The following is a 6,891-nucleotide window of genomic DNA, read 5'->3' on the forward strand; positions in this document are numbered from 1 at the left end:
GTTTTCCTATGAAGGGGGGCCTTACATGAAGATGTAATATTTTCCAGCAATTTTAAATTTGTAAAGCTTTTTGATTATAAATAATCCTTACATATGTATTTAATGTACTTTAAATGGAAAGAAAACTTACAAATAACATATCACATTAGTTTAAAAGGGTCTTAGGCCAAGTAAGACTGAAAATAATTTAGGGTCAATTTAGGCCGTATCACATATTTACATTTAAAAATGCATATTGAAGCTATAGGAAATAAAATTTTGTGTCTTTTCTATCATTTCTATACTCAGGTGATATGATACAATAAATCTGAGCACAAAAAAACTCTTGCATTCAACTTTTTTTGCAGACAGTATGGTCTGATACAAAGATTTTTCACTTTTTAGTGAAAAACATGCATGCAATTTTAGTCTCAACAGGCTTATATTTGAACCACTTGCTATCATATGGAAGAAAAGGAAGATATTATGTGACATAAAACAGGTACAAAAGACATTGTTAAGTGCTTTTTATACAAATTTAGTGAGGTCTTTATAATGGACTTCAACTTTTATGTTCCAAGCTCCTCACATTTAACTTGATCCAAACAGGGTGTTAGACGAGGATCATATATACAACACATTTTGCACATATTGTCCGAGATAATCTTCTTTTCTGTAGATTCAGAGTTAACAAATGAGTAATATAACTGGATTGAAGCAAAGAAACACAAATATTGACACATAAAAACCTGTCAGATAGAAAGCCAGAATGCCACTTATGCATCAAAATTGAAAAAGCTATGAAATGCTTATTTTGACCATAAAATGCCAAAATTGGTTATTTTTGCAGAAATTCTATCAAATAAAAGTTTAAATCCTTTAGTTTTATGCTATTTGATAAATTGACACCATCAAATCATTCAGGGAAGTTGCCAAAGTACAGATTCTATATTTCCTGATTTCACCTCTTAGGGTAGAAAAAGTATTCAAATCTTAATGAATCTTGGTATGACCAAAGCTTATTAAATTATAAGACTGCTTACAAAGTTTCATGGCAATAGGATATATATTATAGACAATATGACTAATTCTATATTCAACTTTGCGTGTTAAATTTAGACGTTAAAATTGAAAATTTTCAACTATCAACATTTGGGGCTTAAAAAATTAAAATATTGCAAAAAAATACTTTTGAAATGCCTTAATATATAATATATTATGTATTAAAAGCAATAGAGTACTCATTTGATTTATCAGACTTATCATAATTATTAAAAAGTCAAATTTATATGAGCCTGTGGCTAAAAATGGAGGTTTTCCAATGAAGGGGGCCTTACATGAAGATGTAATATTTTCCAGCAATTTTAAATTTGTAAAGCTTTTTGATTATAAATAATCCTTACATATGTATTTAATGTACTTTAAATGGAAAGAAAACTTACAAATAACATATCACATTAGTTTAAAAGGGTCTTAGGCCAAGTAAGACTGAAAATAATTTAGGGTCAATTTAGGCCGTATCACATATTTACATTTAAAAATGCATATTGAAGCTATAGGAAATAAAATTTTGTGTCTTTTCTATCATTTCTATACTCAGGTGATATGATACAATAAATCTGAGCACAAAAAGACTCTTGCATTCAACTTTTTTTGCAGACAGTATGGTCTGATACAAAGATTTTTCACTTTTTAGTGAAAAACATGCATGCAATTTTAGTCTCAACAGGCTTATATTTGAACCACTTGCTATCATATGGAAGAAAAGGAAGATATTATGTGACATAAAACAGGTAAAAAGACATTGTTAAGTGCTTTTTATACAAATTTAGTGAGGTCTTTATAATGGACTTCAACTTTTATGTTCCAAGCTCCTCACATTTAACTTGATCCAAACAGGGTGTTAGACAAGGATCATATATACAACACATTTTGCACATATTGTCCGAGATAATCTTCTTTTCTGTAGATTCAGAGTTAACAAATGAGTAATATAACTGGATTGAAGCAAAGAAACACAAATATTGACACATAAAAACCTGTCAGATAGAAAGCCAGAATGCCACTTATGCATCAAAATTGAAAAAGCTATGAAATGCTTATTTTGACCATAAAATGCCAAAATTGGTTATTTTTGCAGAAATTCTATCAAATAAAAGTTTAAATCCTTTAGTTTTATGCTATTTGATAAATTGACACCATCAAATCATTCAGGGAAGTTGCCAAAGTACAGATTCTATATTTCCTGATTTCACCTCTTAGGGTAGAAAAAGTATTCAAATCTTAATGAATCTTGGTATGACCAAAGCTTATTAAATTATAAGACTGCTTACAAAGTTTCATGGCAATAGGATATATATTATAGACAATATGACTAATTCTATATTCAACTTTGCGTGTTAAATTTAGACGTTAAAATTGAAAATTTTCAACTATCAACATTTGGGGCTTAAAAAATTAAAATATTGCAAAAAAATACTTTTGAAATGCCTTAATATATAATATATTATGTATTAAAAGCAATAGAGTACTCATTTGATTTATCAGACTTATCATAATTATTAAAAAGTCAAATTTATATGAGCCTGTGGCTAAAAATGGAGGTTTTCCAATGAAGGGGGCCTTACATGAAGATGTAATATTTTCCAGCAATTTTAAATTTGTAAAGCTTTTTTATTATAAATAATCCTTACATATGTATTTAATGTACTTTAAATGGAAAGAAAACTTACAAATAACATATCACATTAGTTTAAAAGGGTCTTAGGCCAAGTAAGACTGAAAAAAATTTAGGGTCAATTTAGGCCGTATCACATATTTACATTTAAAAATGCATATTGAAGCTATAGGAAATAAAATTTTGTGTCTTTTTTATCATTTCTATACTCAGGTGATATGATACAATAAATCTGAGCACAAAAAGACTCTTGCATTCAACTTTTTTTGCAGACAGTATGGTCTGATACAAAGATTTTCACTTTTTAGTGAAAAACATGCATGCAATTTTAGTCTCAACAGGCTTATATTTGAACCACTTGCTATCCTATGGAAGAAAAGGAAGATATTATGTGACATAAAACAGGTACAAAAGACATTGTTAAGTGCTTTTTATACAAATCTAGTGAGGTCTTTATAATGGACTTCAACTTTTATGTTCCAAGCTCCTCACATTTAACTTGATCCAAACAGGGCGTTAGACGAGGATCATATATACAACACATTTTGCACATATTGTCCGAGATAATCTTCTTTTCTGTAGATTCAGAGTTAACATATGAGTAATATAACTGGATTGAAGCAAAGAAACACAAATATTGACACATAAAAACCTGTCAGATAGAAAGCCAGAATGCCACTTATGCATCAAAATTGAAAAAGCTATGAAATGCTTATTTTGACCATAAAATGCCAAAATTGGTTATTTTTGCAGAAATTCTATCAAATAAAAGTTTAAATCCTTTAGTTTTATGCTATTTGATAAATTGACACCATCAAATCATTCAGGGAAGTTGCCAAAGTACAGATTCTATATTTCCTGATTTCACCTAATAGGGTAGAAAAAATTGACCAATCTTACTGAAACTTAGTATGACTAAAGCTTATTAAAATATAAGACTGCTTACAAAGTTTCATGGCAATAGGATATATATTATAGACAATATGACTAATTCTATATTCAACTTTGCGTGTTAAATTTAGACGTTAAAATTGAAAATTTTCAACTATCAACATTTGGGGCTTAAAAAATTAAAATATTGCAAAAAAATACTTTTGAAATGCCTTAATATATAATATATTATGTATTAAAAGCAATAGAGTGCTCATTTGATTTATCAGACTTATCATAATTATTAAAAAGTCAAATTTATATGAGCCTGTGGCTAAAAATGGGGGTTTTCCAATGAAAGGGGGCCTTACATGAAGATGTAATATTTTCCAGCAATTTTAAATTTGTTAAGCTTTTTGATTATAAATAATCCTTACATATGTATTTAATGTACTTTAAATGGAAAGAAAACTTACAAATAACATATCACATTAGTTTAAAAGGGTCTTAGGCCAAGTAAGACTGAAAATAATTTAGGGTCAATTTAGGCCGTATCACATATTTACATTTAAAAATGCATATTGAAGCTATAGGAAATAAAATTTTGTGTCTTTTTTATCATTTCTATACTCAGGTGATATGATACAATAAATCTGAGCACAAAAAGACTCTTGCATTCAACTTTTTTTGCAGACAGTATGGTCTGATACAAAGATTTTCACTTTTTAGTAAAAAACATGCATGCAATTTTAGTCTCAACAGGCTTATATTTGAACCACTTGCTATCATATGGAAGAAAAGGAAGATATTATGTGACATAAAACAGGTACAAAAGACATTGTTAAGTGCTTTTTATACAAATTTAGTGAGGTCTTTATAATGGACTTCAACTTTTATGTTCCAAGCTCCTCACATTTAACTTGATCCAAACAGGGCGTTAGACGAGGATCATATATACAACACATTTTGCACATATTGTCCGAGATAATCTTCTTTTCTGTAGATTCAGAGTTAACATATGAGTAATATAACTGGATTGAAGCAAAGAAACACAAATATTGACACATAAAAACCTGTCAGATAGAAAGCCAGAATGCCACTTATGCATCAAAATTGAAAAAGCTATGAAATGCTTATTTTGACCATAAAATGCCAAAATTGGTTATTTTTGCAGAAATTCTATCAAATAAAAGTTTAAATCCTTTAGTTTTATGCTATTTGATAAATTGACACCATCAAATCATTCAGGGAAGTTGCCAAAGTACAGATTCTATATTTCCTGATTTCACCTAATAGGGTAGAAAAAATTGACCAATCTTACTGAAACTTGGTATGACTAAAGCTTATTAAAATATAAGACTGCTTACAAAGTTTCATGGCAATAGGATATATATTATAGACAATATGACTAATTTTATATTCAACTTTGCGTGTTAAATTTAGACGTTAAAATTGAAAAATATTGTGTTTTAGAGTCTTTATACTTAACTGAAAGAAGCTTCTTAATTATATATGTACATTGTATGATAAATATCAGTAATATATGATGCATACAGGTCATGACCAGAATTAAAAATTATTAATAAAATGTTTTTACATTTTTTTTAGGTTGTCCATATATGAAAAGGGATTGATCATGGTGAAGGTACAAAGCTGCAAAAATGATGACTGTGCATCGATCAATATCCACTCAATAATATGAAAACACGATGAAAACAAACGAACCAGCAGCAGAAAAGAAATTTGAGTATAAGATTATTGAAAGGTACTTATTGAATTATTTTTTCATCCTTCCCACACTTGAAATAAAAATACATTAATCATGTTAATCATTCACATCTATAAGCTGTAAACACATCTCAAAAACATTGATTTGATCATCATGCACAATGGTTAATCATGGCTATTATGTGAACAAAATGAGGTGTCTGGTATGCTTCAACCAGATAGTCTGATAGTAAACCAACAACAAACACAACACAAAGGGAAAGATAATATGAGGCTAAATAAAAATATTTGCGTGGTTCCAATTACCTTACCTACCTTTTTTTTTAGTCTTAACAATAGCCTACCCTAAAGATTTTTTTGTCATTTTTCAGTAAGTACTGTTTAAGTCAGAATGTTGCTCCCATAGACATGATAGACTCAATGTAAAAAAAAACCATAAAATAAAAAAAATTCTTACCTACCTACCCTAATTTTTTTTTAAATGTAACTGGAACCACACATACTATTTTATTTGGCTTTGAGAGACACCTGATCCATGAACAATAAAAGTCTATTTTGATAAAAAGAGATGTGTGTTATAAGTCTAAGAGACAGCAACCCAACAACTATAGCCAAAGATATCTAGAGAACACATAGTCTTCAATAATAGACATACATGTGTCTAAATTGCTCTTAGTGTATAAATGTTGTGAATAAATTACACACAAACACAAATAAAATATGCCAGTTACATATATTTTTGAATAATTGCAGACTGGAGCATGGTATTGTAATGTTATTTTAATTCAAAATTCTATGCATGTTATGATGTATGATTTTTTTTCTTTCAGATTAATAAATGAAGACTTAATGGAACAGGATTGGAATGCAGAAACTTTGGACTTAATTCATGAATAATATCAATGGATGATGAAGAAAACTGACCTAACTGACAAAGTATTTCGTATGCATGTTAACTGGACATTTTTGTTTGTTTAATGCACAATAAACAAATTTGTAAAATTGAAAATTAAAACCATTTGTGAAAGATTTCAAGAGGACCAAAAGTTACCATGGACTTATGAATGATTTAACCAGAAAAATGATTTACATGTACAATTAAGTAAATACATCTTTGACTAAAAAATGATAATTTATCAACGTTAATATTTTAAAGAGGTTGATCTTTTCGTTTAAAAGGTCTACAATGTGGATGATGTATAAACTGTTGTAATTTCTTTAATTGTTGACTTGCATTAAAATGGTTATTGTCTTATTTCAAGTTTTCTTATTAATTCATTCAAAAATAAGCAGTGCATGCAAAATGATATCTAACATTTCAGTGGAATTGTCAATTTCCATTGAAATATCACTGGTTTTCTTTGGTTGATTGTTACAATTTCCAATGGAATTACCACTGGTATCCCAGTAGAAAACAATAAATGTCCAGTGGGAAAACAATGGTATTCCAACGAAGTTTTCACTGGTATTCCAATGGAATTTCCACTGTATTCCACTCGAGTATTCACCGGAATCCCACTGGATATTCCACTGATATCCCAATGGAAAACAATGAATGTCCAATGAAAATCCCGACCAAATTTCCCAGTGGTAATACAGTGGTATTCCAATGGAACTCTGATGAAACTCCACTGGTA

General features: G+C 29.1%; 1 long non-coding RNA gene across 1 annotated transcript; it reads left to right on the plus strand.

Moving 5' to 3' along the window:
* The first annotated feature begins 5,134 nt into the window (after window positions 1-5,134).
* On the plus strand, window positions 5,135-6,509 carry LOC127706018 (uncharacterized). Its single transcript, XR_007984153.1, has 2 exons — window positions 5,135-5,291; window positions 6,085-6,509. It is a non-coding gene; the product is annotated as an uncharacterized LOC127706018 (long non-coding RNA).
* Window positions 6,510-6,891: the final 382 nt, after the last annotated feature.

Source organism: Mytilus californianus, unplaced genomic scaffold (assembly GCF_021869535.1).
Source record: "Mytilus californianus isolate M0D057914Y unplaced genomic scaffold, xbMytCali1.0.p SCAF_6, whole genome shotgun sequence".
NCBI classification, from domain to species: domain Eukaryota; kingdom Metazoa; phylum Mollusca; class Bivalvia; order Mytilida; family Mytilidae; genus Mytilus; species Mytilus californianus.